This window comes from Symphalangus syndactylus, chromosome 2 (assembly GCF_028878055.3).
Source record: "Symphalangus syndactylus isolate Jambi chromosome 2, NHGRI_mSymSyn1-v2.1_pri, whole genome shotgun sequence".
NCBI classification, from domain to species: Eukaryota; Metazoa; Chordata; class Mammalia; order Primates; family Hylobatidae; genus Symphalangus; species Symphalangus syndactylus.
In genome coordinates, this window is record NC_072424.2 from 47,405,675 (window position 1) to 47,420,420 (window position 14,746).

At 36.3% G+C, this 14,746-nt stretch overlaps 1 protein-coding gene and 1 pseudogene across 4 annotated transcripts in view; one reads left to right on the forward strand and one right to left on the reverse strand.

Annotated features, from left to right (window-relative positions):
- The window catches only part of FILIP1 (filamin A interacting protein 1), a 264,825-nt gene that overhangs the window by 49,050 nt on the left and 201,029 nt on the right, over positions 1-14,746 (forward strand). Inside the window, exon 1 of one of the 4 annotated variants that reach the window (XM_055255799.2) lies at positions 8,078-8,389. The exons of the other annotated variants lie outside the window; for them this stretch is intronic. The gene's annotated coding sequence lies outside the window, so the exon portion shown is untranslated. Of the gene's footprint in view, positions 1-8,077; positions 8,390-14,746 lie in introns of those variants that run through there. 4 annotated transcript variants of the gene reach the window in all.
- LOC129469371 (large ribosomal subunit protein uL24-like) lies at positions 1,793-2,229 on the reverse strand (annotated as a pseudogene).

Here is a 14,746-nt window from a genome sequence, read left to right on the forward strand (position 1 = left end):
TTACGAACTGTTGGCCGACAGCTTTTGCTGTCTGGATGCCTTACTTTCTTGATATTTTTTACCTTTAATTATCAGATAAGGCAAGAAAAATATGCTGCTAGTTTTGTTAAAAGTTTTGTTAAAAAAGCAAGGATGAATCCTCTTTTCCAGTGGTTTTTAAACTAATTGCTTCAGGCTGGCATTTCTAGTTGCTTTACTATTTTTTTCTTAAAATTGTTTTTCTTTTTTTAAAAAATAATCACCTTCTTTGAGAATAAACTTTTTTATATTCAATTTTTTAAATCTCAGTTGCTAATAGTGTATATTAATAGTATAAATTCAATTATCTTTTTTTTTTTTTTTTTTTTTTTTGAGATACAGTCTTGCTTTGTTGCCCAGACTGGAGTGCAGTGGAGCAATCTCGGCTCACTGCAACCTCCGCCTCCCAGGTTCGAGCATTTCTCTTGCCTCAGCCTCCTGAGTAGCTAGGATTACAGGCGCATGCCACCATGCCCAGCTAATTTTTGTATTTTCAGTAGAGACAGGGTTTTGCCATGTTGGCCAGGCTGGTCTCAAACTCCTGACCTCAGGTGATCCTCCCCCCTCGGCCTCCCAAAGTGCTGGGATTGTAGGTATGAACCACTGCCCCTGGCCCTCAATTATCTTCTTAATTATCTTATGACACCAATGGAATTCCATGTGACTTCTATGTAAAGACTCAGGTAGTCATACTATTAATTATATAAATAATAACTAACATTTAGTGAGTGTCTATTTATATGCCAGACAGTAGCATTAAAGACATTTAATTACAGAAAACTTAAAACCTATATGAAAATAGAAAGAGTGTGCAGTATAATGATTACCTGTTTCCCAGCTTTAACAGCAGTCAAGTGATGGTCAATTCTGTTTCATTATACCCTCACCCACTTCTCTTCCTCTCCCGACACTGGATTTCTTTCTTTCTTTTTTTTTTTTTTTTATGAGACTGAGTCTTCCTCTATTGCCCAGGCGGGAGTGATCTCGCCTCCCATGGATTCAAGCAATTCTTTCACCTCAGCCGCTGAGTAGCTGGGACTACAGGTGTGCACCACCACACCCAGCTAATTTTTGTATTTTTAGTGGAGATAGGGTTTCACCATGTTGGCCATGTTGGCCAGGCTGAGGAGGGTGATCTGCCCACCTCGGCCTCCCAAAGTGCTGGATCACAGGCGTGAGCCACCTGTAATCCCTCCCAGCCAACACTGGATTGTTTTGAAGCAAATTCCAGATATCATGTTATCTGTAAATATTTCAGAAGGTAAGTACTTGTAAGCATAATATATTTTCAATTACATTTAATTGAAAAAAATTTCACTGAATTATAACATACACAAATCATAAGTATACAGCTGGATTAATTTTCAAAATTGAACACACTAGTGTCACTAGCGAGAAACTGAACATTACCAATGCCACAGACACTTTCCTCATGTCCGCTTCAAATCGTATTCCCATCTCCTAAGGGCAACTACTGTCCTGACTTCCAACACCATAGATTAGCTTTGTCACTTTTTGAACTTGATATTTATGGAATCATACAGTGTACTTTTTGAGTCTGGTTTCTTGCACTTAGCATTTTGTTTGAGAGATTTATTTACACTGCTGTGTAGTTGTAGATTGTTCATTCTCAATGCTACTGTTTGACTATACCACAATTTATTTATCTGTTCAATTGTAGAAAGCATTTAGAGTGTTTCTAGTGTTTGGATATTGTGAATGGTCATTTTTTCCATTTTAGCAGTTTTAAATGAAAGTTTTATATAAAATTACTTTATTCCTGCATCTTCTCTATTGTTTCTTCCTTATATATCCCCCTTTCCCTGCTACTTGACAAGATTTGGCTTTCCCTTCAAGGGTCTTTTTTGTGGTCTTTGTCTAGTGTTAGCCCAGTGACAACCACCTTGCTGGAGTAAATGCCCACATGGACAGTGGTGCTGTTAGCCTTTTCCTGCTGCACCCATTCAATGTAAATGAAATATTTTTTCCTGTGAACCTGGACTACGTTGCCAGTTTGCTGACCTTTACAGTGTTCTTGCACAATCTGAACTTCATCATCCTTTCACATAGGCATGGATCTAACATTGTACTTCAGATCCAGCTCTTTGGAAAGAGGTGAAGACATAATCGTCCTGCAAATGTGGGAAGGTGCATTGAAATGCTTCTCACAGTTCTGTTTCAGTCAGAAGTCCCAAAGGGATTGGACTTCATTCGGGCTGCTTCCACTTCGGCGATGGCTGCAAAAGGGAAGAACTGAATAGTCTTAAATTCTTTTATTAATCTTATAGAAGAGGGAAAGGTGGCTTAAGAGAGATTGAGAGATTAAGTGATTTGCTAAGCTCAGGTAATAAATAAGGGAGTCTGGACTTAAACTAGCTTTACCCTACTCCAGAATCAAATATCTTAATGTCTGTATTTTTAAGAAAGCCCATTTTTCAGAGTTAAATATATATATATATAGTGTGTATATATATATACAGTGTGTGTATACATATATACTGTGTATATACATATACAGTGTGTGTATATATATATACTGTGTATATACATATACAGTGTGTGTATATATATATACTGTGTATATATATATATACTATGTGTGTATATTGAATGTTGAGCAAGAGTAGGTATATTGAATTGAATGTTGAGCAAGAGTAGGTCATGACTCCGGCACAGGAAAGGAAGCAGGAAATAGTCTCAGGAGAAGGTTATCTGATTCTATTCAAAAGTAGGATGCTTGTGATCTGTAAGTGTCTGTAGAATATGGTCCTGAAATAACTTTCAGGAGTAGACATGTTCTGGTAGGCTTGTCCTTCAGAGGTTGGCTTATGGGGTGTCAAAAAAACAATAACTTTTAGGCTTAAGTTCTAATAACCCACTTTCAAGCACACAAGCAGAGAAATGGGAATTTTAATGTCTAATACATGCATATAAGTGCTTAATTTACGGCAAAAGCAAAAATATTATCTTATTAGTTTACTTGAAACCTAGTCTTTCTCTTTCCTGAAGCAGTTGGAAAAATAAATAATTTAATATTTTATGAATATTTGTAGGTGTGACAGTGCTTATTAATTGTCAGGACAAGTATCTATTTTATAATGAATAAATGTATATATTATTATAACAGTGTTAGTGCTGTTTCTTTTAAGGTTTTATAAAATCTAAACAGAAGAATAGTTAGATTAATTGAAAATGCAAGTATTTTCAAATTGTGAAAGCTGATTATGTCAAATGTAATATAATATTATGTTGATGCCAGAGAACTTACTAATGTATGATTTCCCCTACATTGTTTTTTATTTTTTCTTGTTGTTGGTTACAACCTTGAGAACACATAGCTCCAAAACATTTTTAAATTGCTTATCAAATCAAATCATAGACCAAAAGTATATTTTTAGAATGTAATTTTAGAATTTCATTAAGCATTAAACTCGTTCATCATAAAACATCACACATTGCTTGTTTTAGAAACAATACTGAACAGCTCATATCCTTTGCTTAAAAATAGACTTTTTCTTAAAGCAATTATCTTCTTTTCAGTCCAATTTTTTTCTTTTCTGGTATTCAACGGGACTTCAGTTCCAATGAGTTTTTATTTTACTATGCTAATCATGAAATGATCCCATCTTTTTTTCCTATTTGCCTCCAAAGCTGTTGGATTTTAAATGTATTTTTTGGTCAGAAGTATATATATTCAGGGATAGTGAAGTTCATATGCCGTAACCCTCAGTGATTGGTAAGAACAGTCTACTGTGACTATTGTAAGAGGCAGTTAAGTAGTTAAGAACACAAATTTTTGGAACCAGATTTACTAGTTCAAATTCTGGTCCTGCTATTTACCAACTAACATGTGACCTTGGCCTATTTATTAACATCTCTGTGCTTCAATTTCTTGCCTGTAAAATGTGAGATAATAATAATACCCACCTCATAAAGTTATTGTGAAAATCAATTTGGTTAATATATGTTAAGCCCTTAGAACTCTGTGTCTGGCTCATGGTAAGTGTTGCAAAGATATTTTTATTATTATCCTGGGATCTATTACTTTCCTTTGAAATTTTAACAAATTCACTTTTGGGGACCAAGGCAGGCAGATCACTTGAGGTCAGGAGTTCGAGACCAGCCTGGCCAACATGGTGAAACCCCACCTCTGCTAAAAATACCAAAAAAAAAAAAAAAAAAAATTAGCTGGGCATGGTGGCACATGCCTGTGGTCCCAGCTACTCAGGAGGCTGAGGCAAGAGAATTGCTTGAACCTGGGAGGCAGAGGTTGCAGTGAACTGAGATCATGCCATTGCACTCCAACCTGGGTGACAGAGTGAGCGAAACTGTCTCAAACAACAACAACAATTTAACAAATTCAAAATAATTCACAATCAAATATTTCTTTCTACAAGTTTTTTATATGTATCTAATGATGACCAACTCTGTCCAGAGAGCCTGGAAGCATTTTCTGTATGCTCTATAGTTTTCTTTATCTTTTCTTTAATCTTTTATATGTTCATTTGCTCATTCAGTCTTTCTTATTTATTGAACACTTACTATGGTGCTTAGGTAGCCAGAAAAAAACAAACTGAAAAATTCTCTGGTACCAGTGAGCTTATATTCATCATCTCAGAGTCAGGCAATAAATGTTAACAGAGCATGTTTGATTGAAAACTTGCCTCATGCCACCCACCCACTACCCCCAAACCTTATTAAAGTAAACATTGTTTTGAAGCAAATGTCTATTTTTTCTCTTCACTGGTATATTAAAGAACTTAATTAACTTATTAAATAACTTAATAACTTATTTTTGCTTTTAAAAATCACTATGCTTATTTAAGTGAACAAGGTGGGAAAATTTGGTTTTAGAAATGGGTGTAGAGATAATGGGTCAATGCTCTTATTTAATTTATTTGCCTTTCCCCCCACCCCCCAATAATATTAATCTATCTTCTTATTAAAAAGTTTCCTTTGGGAGGCCGAAGCGGGTGGATCACAAGTTCAGGAAATCAAGACCATCCTGGCTAACACCGTGAAACCCCGTCTCTACTAAAAATACAAAAAAAATTAGCCAGGAGAGGTGGCAGGCACCTGTAGTCCCAGCTACTCGAGAGGCTGAGGCAGGAGAATGGCATGAACCCGGGAGGCGGAGCTTGCAGTGAGCCGAGATAGGGCCTCTGCACTCCAGCCTGGGGGACAGAGCGAGACTCCGTCTCAAAAAAAAAAAAAAAGTTTCATCATGACTCATCCTTGAAGTTGGGATATTCAGTTTTACTTGTAAATTTATCAGAGGTTCTCAGAATGCTCACACTTAGGGCTGTGGGAAAGGATGCAGCTGAACAGTAATATATTAACAATATGTGTTGAAACAGCAGTTCCTTGTTGACTGTATACAAAACACAAATTTCTAATAGTTCTTAGCAGCACCACTTCCTCTGCAGATGATGTCGGAAATGCTTTAGTCTGAATAATCATTCCCAGGGGGAAAAGCCTTCAAAATAAATTTACTTTATTGCCTGCGTGTGTGTGAGTATGTGTGTTAGAGAGAGAGAGAGAGTCTGATTATTGTAGAATACTGAGTCAGTCATGCACTTATGCCTAGTATAATTAAAGAACATAATTTGATGATAGCAACAATATCTAATTATATGAATAATTCTGTATGCTGTGGCTTGTCACCACATTGTTTAAAAATAAACTAATAGCAACAATAGACAGCTAATCCAAAGGTTAAGGAAAACAATGGTAAGGGAATAGGTTTTCATTAAACAAAACAAAACTGAAAACTTTAATTATCTGGATAGTTGTGGAAGAAATAAATCTATCACCCTTTTTTGGCCATAAGGGCAAAGTGGGTTTTTCCCCTCAGTTATCTCGACATTTGGCTACCGCTCTTCTTTGCTTCATTTTGGTCTGGAGTATCTGTAAAGTGAACTCTTAGCAGGGGTGAAATAATATATCCCCAGGGTTATTTTTAGTGGATTTTAACCGGGGGCTGTTGCATTTGGTGTGTGTGAGGGGAAGCATATATATTTTTCAAACAGTAATTTACCCACATCTCACCCCGACCCCCCACTTTTTTTTGGAGACACGGTCATGTTGCCCAGGCTGGAGTGCAGTGGCACAATCACGGCTCACGGCACCCATGACCTCCTGGCCCCAAGCCATCATCTCACTTCAGCTCCCCAAGAAGCTGGGACTACAGGCATGTGCTACCATGGTCGGCTAATTTTTTGTAGAGACAGGGTTTTGCTGTGTTGCCCAGGCAAGCCTTGAACTCCTGTCGTCAAGTGATCCTTCCACTTCAGCTTCCCAAAGTGCTGGTGTTAGCCACTGTGCGTGGCCCCTTTGTAATTTTTTAGAAGTTCTGATGATTCTGAATTACCTCATACTTCACTTTTATACTTTCTATCTCTATTAGAACCCACTTTTGGGGACCGTGAATAGATTGTTTCTAAAAGATCCATTAGCTCGAGAAGAGTCAGTTAATTTCACATGAGAGCTCTTTCACCTTAATAGAAGTCTCTTTTTTTTTTTTTTTTTTAAATCAAGGTTGGCTCAGACTCAGAAAGACTGAGTCTGAACAAATGCAATTTTACATGTGTATGGTAGTAAGTACATTAAAGGGGCAGGGTGCATGCTGTCAGTGTGCTATTTGGAATGAGAAGAACTGAGATGTTTTCGAATGGCTTGAGCAGGTGAGGGTCATTTCTTTAAAAAGAAGGATATACACACACTCCTGATTGAAGTGGCAAACTTTCTCAGAGACATAGGGTTACCCAGCACATAAGCTACTTACTGCAAGTATGCAACTCTTAAAATATTACATCAACACCTTTACATATGCCCTTCGTTCATCTTCAGTTTGCATGTCAAAAAGAGAGTATCTTTAATCTGATAAATTGATCTCAGGAAGAGGGTCAACTTTTATAACGGTATTGGTGAGATTTTTGTCAGGGCCATATTCTAGTTTGTTAATCAGTAATGTTTCTCTCTCTCTCTTTCTCTCTCTCTCTCTCTCTCTCTCTGTGTGTGTGTGTGTGTGTGTGTGTGTATGTATGTGTCTCCCTTCCTACTTTACCTGTGGCCAAAAGGACCTCCTTCAGTTTCCCTTAGTGTTAATTTCACATATGTAATTAGTAAAACAGTCCCCAAAACTAGTTAGTTAAATAATTTTTAAAAAGTTTCAATCTCAGCAGATTCATACCGTTTTGTTATGTAGGATGAAGCATATAAAGTATCTTGAGACATTCTTCATGTTGTGGAGACTGGAGGGTTAATGATGAGGCAAGCCTGTCAACAACCAGAGGTATCTCATGTCCTGGATTTCCTGGAGTGTTTACAGTGTGTTACTTTGAATGAATAACCTGAGTGAGGATGCTAAGATTTTCCTTCTTAATGTTACTCCTTTCAAAATCATAATGTTATAGACATTCCTTTATGGTAATTTTATTTTAATAACATTCAGGTACATAGCTGGACAAAAGTTTGATATGACTAGGTAAGTGATCTAGCTATAAATGAAACACACCGGTGTCAAAACCTGTTTGGAAGTAATCTCGTACTCATTTTCACAACCAACAGCTGTGATACACTTTTTTAAAACCTCCATTTATGCAGAAGCGATACACTTTTAAAAAGCATTTTTTATTTCAGAACATTTATCTGAGACACCCTAATTGAGAAGAATATTGCATTAGTAAATTGCTCTGCCTAAGACAACTGCTGCTCTGTTTCTCTTCACATTTTAAAACCTAAGTCCCAAATCTCAGTCTGTAGTTAAGAGCTTCAAACAATAATTACCTCTGTGAAACGAGCAGAAGTCCTTAAAAGGGTCTGCCGGTTTTCCCGCAGTCTTTTACAGGGTGAGCAGCGCTGTATCCACTGATAACCCAGCTGCTTAGGAACTGAGTAAAGCCGGCTCCAAACTTCTCAGCTGTTGACAGGCTTGACTTGCTGAGAACACTGGTTAAATATAGCACCCGCGAGCTCAGCTCCTCAACATAGTCATTGCTCTGACAGTGTTGTGAAGGGAGCAGAAGAGGAGAAACCTAATCTCCGAACCCAACAACACCTAGCAACAGTTGAAAAAACTTTTAAACAAAAGTCTGGGTGGGAGATATACAACAACTTCCAATTTCTGCTGATCGGGATTTCAGGGAGAAGAAGCTGCTTTCCCCCTCTCTACTCTGTTTCCTGCATGACTTCAGCTATTGGCTAGTCCTGGGAAAGAAAGTGGGAAAAGCTTTTTCCTCTGTATTCTTTTGGGCTGGATAGTTTTTGAGAACTCGAATCTGTCTTGGGCTGTGACACAAGCCACTGGGTTCTTCAAAGGATAAACTACCTACATAGAGGACATACCTTTGGTTAAAGGAGCTGCCGTCAGGTAAGACCAAAATAAATAACTACTTACTCTCTTAAGAAATATCTGTTTCCACAAGAAGAGAGTTCTCTCCCATTCTGTTTTGTCTGTTTCCTTTGATTCTTCCTGTTCTACGATGTGATAACACATTTAGAAATTATGATAACCATTGTGAATTATTTTTAAAAAGTCAGAAACATCATCTCTTCCTCAAAATTATACCGATTCCTTTTTAAACACAGATAATTTTATGGTGTTTTAGTAGACATCAAAATATTTCTCCCAAGTTAACGCTCTTCGACAGGTAACAGAACTATGAGAAAGGACAATTTCACATCTCCCTTCACAACTGGGATGGCTAAGCAATGAAAAGGGTATCTCCCCTAGAAGTAAACTAACTTTCATTTACTGAAACTAGCTAAGCAGCTTGTGTGGTAAATGAGAGGAAAGTCCCGCATGGTGTTTGTATTGCTGTACTTTTTAAACCTGCTGTTGTATGTGTCTCCTTTTGCCTAATTCTCTGATTACACTGGTACACCTTGTGCTGGTTCTGACCTCGTTACACTAGAGTCACCCCAAATGCTTCTGACTGGGCATAAAATATGCCTGGTATTAAATCACTACTCTTGAAGTTGTTGAATATAACTATTCAAGATAATGATACTTGTGTACTTTTAAAAAATAAATCAATGCTTGTATTTAGATATAACAGACTCTATTTTTAAAAACTTAATTAGAAAACATTTTCCTCTAAGTTGCCTGTATGTGTGTATGAATGTGTTTACTACAGCATGAAGGAAATCCTCCTTTCATCTGATGGCATCTTGTCTCCCCTTCCATGAGTTGCCATGCAATTTTATCAGAATTGCTTAGAGTAACCAATTTCATGTTGAATATGACAACTTATGGTTGTACATTGTTGATATAGTTAGTATTGACATCTGGTGGTTTGTAATTGGGGTAGATTTGCATAAAAATATTTTTCCTCTAAATGAATATGATGATTTGAATAATTTTCTAGTCTAAGGATAATATCAAAGAAGATATAGAAGCACATTTTAATTGGAATTTTTAAAGTCTATTCTATCAATGTAAAGAAAGAATTTACCCAAAACCAGTTTTGAACATATTATTTGTTGACAAATAAGAATGTATCAACCTTTTCAGAAAATGATCTTCTTTTAAGAAAAGCTAATTAAAGCTTATATAGCCTATGCTCAGGAAAATGAAATAGGGCACTCATTTCAGTATGTATTATGTTTTATAATTCTGATTACTTGTTTATACAGTAAATAAGCAAATCACATATGCAAATATGTACAAATAATAGTGCAAAATGCACTCTGGTAAGTTTACTATTAGAGAATGAAACTCCTGGTGCTTTAGTAGAGATGAAATATCTTTGTCTCGAAGGAGTTTGAAAAGTCAGAACTAAATGCTTTACATTTTTCTTGTTTTTATCCTAAGAAGGGTCACATTGTTGACTTAAAAATGTATGTGTAAGGCCAAAATCTACCATTGATTCTAGGCGTGTAATTTCTTTTGGAGTCAGTGGGACAGTGTGGCGATAACTAAGTGCAGCATTTGGCCCTGTGTGAAAGTCATGTTTGCTGATGAAGGGAATCTTTCAGTATCATTAATTGTCTTCATTGTTGTACATTTATTCTTGAGAATCAACAGCAACTCAGCTCAGGCTAAACCACACGGTTTCCTCCACTATACGAACAATCAGGCTCTCCACGACAATGCAGATCTGTTCTCCTATTCACTCAAGTTCATAGTTCTGTGACATTTTGGAACCGTCCCTTTCCCCTTTACCATAAAAGTTGTTAGATTCCATTGCCATGTCTTCCACCACACTAATGCCTGTTCTCTTCACCCTAGTTTGGATTATAACAATGCTGCTCCCTCCTACCCCTTGTTGCCATCCAAATCATCTTGCCCATGACCACAAGATTGGTTTTACTAAAGGATTGCTATGTTTGTCTATCTACTTACTCTTCAGTTATCTTCTGGGACTTCTAGTTGCTGCCAAACACCTAGGCTGGGTATTTTGAAAACCTTCCATCATCTGGCACCTACTTAACTTTTCCAGTCTCACTACCATGACTCAACAACAAGGTCCCTCTGCTTCAGGTATTTCAGATTATGGGCCATTCTCCAAACACATACTCAGTGAACATTTCAGTACCCCAGCTTTGCCCCAGCTTTTATTCTCCCTGCCTGGAAGACATTTACTCTCTGGTCCTGTAGAAACTTTACCTACTCTTTAAGACCCAGATCAGGGTCTTCCACTTTCACAATGATATTCTGGATTATACATTTTAGAAGTGATTCTTTCTAAGTTTAGACAGCTTGGTGCTCTGTTAGAATTAGGGTACTTTTAAGTAGAGTTTGCCTCTTTATATTCAGAACAATTTTATGATGTCTATTAGGTGAAACGCAGTATCCTAAGCATCACTTGGCTTTGGAGCTTCTCAGCCACAGGCACATTGTGGATGTTCATTCACGTTTGTGGCTCTAGATATCTGATGATAAGTATGTGAGAAAGTATGGATAAGTATAGAATCAAGAAAAGCAACTGTAAGTTAATAGTTTTTTACTTCAGAAATTTCTCAAGGAAAGTCTTCATGGTTTTACCATGCACAGAAAAATTACAAACACTTTTAACTACACTCACATACCCAATTGTGGAAATGATGTTGTATCTCTCAGGAATAAAATAGAAAGGGGAAATATGACAGGACTGCGTATGTATATATGCATGCACACGTGCACACACACACACATGCACGCACACACACACAAATCCTGTGTATCTACCTAGACCTCTAAATACTGGAAGTTATATACTTTTGTTATCTTTTGGTGCCAGGTTCTACTTATAGTTACTTTTGGTACAATTCATTTAAATCATGGCTCTTATTTGTGGATCGTGAATTAGAATCTGGCTTTGAACAAGAAAACATTTAAATACATTATGATCCTTTTTCTGTTCTTTTTCTCTTGATATTTTGAAAAAGAGACATTTTTCAGTATTTAATTGCTCGTGAAAACTGTAGCCTTATTGGGTGAGATAAAGCAGGAATCATACTTTCAAAGCAATTTGTTCTGTATCCAACAAAAGAAAAACATTCTCTTAGTATTTATATTTTAAGATGGTCAAAGTGATGAAACTTACTCTTTTAAGTGGATATTCAGTAAGAAACCCTATGGAATTTTCCAATGAAATTTGTGAAATATTTAATATGTTCCTTAAGCACCGGTTTCCTTGTGGTTATAATTTTTACTTATTGTTTAGAAGTGAAACTTTGGGGTTTACACAGTCTAAGTAATGCTACCTGTGTTTTCCTTTTTTGGCAGATGAGCATTTTTTCATAAAACATATGCCTTAAGATATAAGATTTTACAGAGTTTGTTTAATCCACATTTTCATTCATTTGTCTAATCTTCCTTCTTTAAACTCGTGGGTTTTAGAAAGGTAGCACTAGGAGAAATGAGGGGACAAGCTCGTGTTGAGATTTATTTCAACAGAATGGTTTAAGAAAAAAAGAATTGGTAACAATTTATTAGAAAAATGACATCTAAAAGCCTGCAGTATAAATTTGTTTTTAGATTATTTTTAATATATATAGCAATAAATAGAAAAAAGATAAGCTAATAAAAATACATTTTGTTTCTTTAAATCTGAGTTGAAGATATAACCAGAAGATGTTCATGGAAGAGGAGTCAGAAAAGGTTAGTAGCATGACTAAGTCAGTCAGATAGCCTGGATTCAGATTTCAGCTCAAGGTGACCATAGGCAAATTAATCTCTGTGTCTCAGTTTCTTCATCTGTAAAATGAGGGTAATGATGCTATTTGCTTATGAACTTTTTTTGAACATTAAATGACATAAAATCTATAGTTTATAATTTATTCTTCAATAAATTTAAGCTAGTATGGCTTTATTACATCTTAAATATAGTTATTTGTTTACTTTAATCTTTGTTGCATACAAAATTCTTGGATGCGGATAGTTTGTGATCTCAACTTCATAGATTATAGGAAAGGCAGGAGAATGTATTATTTGTTTGGAATCCTGCTTGGGACATACTTTGCTGCTGGGTACTCTAAGCAGACACAATTTGAACAGCAGCCAATAATTTAGTATGGAATTTATGTTTCAAACTCTTCCTTATCACTCAGCAGTCTGCTGTCTTATAGAACCATTACTAAAAAGGCTAAGAAATCACCCACAGCACAGACTGTTCTATAGTTTCTATATTTGCACTTGGAGATAAAGAGTGTTTATACACAGTGCTTGGGTGTCTGTTTTACAGCCGACTACACTGGGTAATGTACAGCAATGAAGACTTCCTCCTCCATGCAAGAACACATTATTAAATTTATCATTCTTTATTTCTTTCCTTAGATGATTTGTTTTGTTTTACTAACCTGGTAACAGATAAAAATGAAAAGACCAAAAAAGGTCATCTTAAGCTAACTTTAACTTTACTAAATGGAAATGAATTCTTGGGATTCGTTGCCCTTAATCCTATTCATTCTTCTTAAATATGAAAAGAAAAGTACATTCCAAGACAAACAAAAAGGGTTATCTCGTAAGATGTGTGTGTATGTGTATTCTGCTTAATATTCTGTATACTTAACAAAAATATATAAAGCACCCTTATAAGCAGGGAAGTTTCTTAGCAGCTTTAGTGGCAACAAACCTTATGCAGGACATATATGGTTTAAATCTGTCAATTTTACTTTATTTTTCTCAATTGAAAGGATAAGTCTCTAAAAGATGAGGCAAAACAAATTTTAAAATTGTCATTCTCTAATGAAAACTTTGTGTGGAAAGAAAGAAACAAAGGAAGGTAGGAAGGAAAAGTAAAATAAAGAAAGAAAAGAAGGAAATAGCTTTTCCTGGCTTTGCAGAATGAATACATTATAGTGGTACCAGGGCAAAAATATAGAAACCTCAGGAAAGTATATTGGATTATGTTTTTCTTTTTTCTTAAATGGTCAGTCTATGCTTTAGCTAATGAGAGAAGGGAAAAGGCTACAGGCAGAATATAGCTGTCTCTGGTAGTAGCTGAGGCAGTTTAATTTCAAAGACCAGGCAACCCGTTGTGGAAGAATTTAGAATAAGGAAAGTCATACATGAATTGAGCAGCTTTAGCTGGCTGTTAACCAGCTGATTGCAGAACTTGAGAAACTCCCAGCACAGAAGTGAAGTAATACAACATAACCAGTATCCCCATGCTGCTCTGTCTCTGAGGGCTTTGTTTAAGCCACAGCAATACTGAGACATCAAAAGAAGGTTTAGGTTTTTTTCCCATTTTTGGGAAGTGGTGTCAACGTGCATAATATTGGGTGATTTATGTGTTTCTGAGGACTGTGAAAGACAAACTAAAAAGAATTTTTAAAGCTAATGCAGAAATTATCTCGAGTGATCTGATTTTAATTGAGCCCTTAAGGTTTAAGGATTTTTCTGTTTTTATTTGCTTGCCTAAATGCTGTTGCCTACCTCCTTCACCAAAACATTGAGGAAATGATGATTGTTGCTTCACTGACCAAGGACCCTATAATTCTGCCCTTGAAAATAGTCTTTTTTGATCTTGTAAAAACTGTAATTGCAATCTTCCCAAGTTACTTTAAAGAAATGAATTATCTGCTTCTTATCTTTGTAAGGAAAAGGTGTAAGAAAGATATGAAATGGACACATCAGAGTTGGCCAAATGCATTCTTTTAAAAATAATTTGCTGAAGATTTCAGGGCAAAAGAAGATCTGACTGAAAACAGTAGACTGCTGGCACCACTAAGACAATGGCGTTACTGCCAACTTGCCCTTGTTTATCTAAAAGACCTATGCAAAAATTAGGTTTTCACACATGCACGCGCACACACACACACACACAAGTCATAGATGACACAATAATGGGAATAAATGAACATTCTTTTTCTTTCATATACTTATGTCTTAAGTAACTCATCTTAGGCCTTGCCTCTTTGACCGTGGTACCAAGCACAACAGGAAAGGAAGAGGCATTGCTGAGTTCATAATGCTATTTCAGTGTGGCAGCCTAAGTGCACATGAGGAAATGATGCCCTGTGCCTGTATTTGGAGCCCTGTAGTTACTGTGACGACAACACACACTAATGGAAAACAAAGAGGGTCTGCTCATCAGGGCAAGCCGGGAAGAGTTTTGCCAGCTCAGATTTTTCCTAATTATTCTATAAGTCTTGAAATGTGACACTGGAGGTATTCAAGGCTCTTTGTGTTTCATTAACTGTTCAGTAAGTGACACATGTTTGAAGAGCAGCCTGGTATTTGGATCAGGGAGTGGCCTTATATATAAGCTTAACTTTCACATGCTGTGTTGATAGATATCAT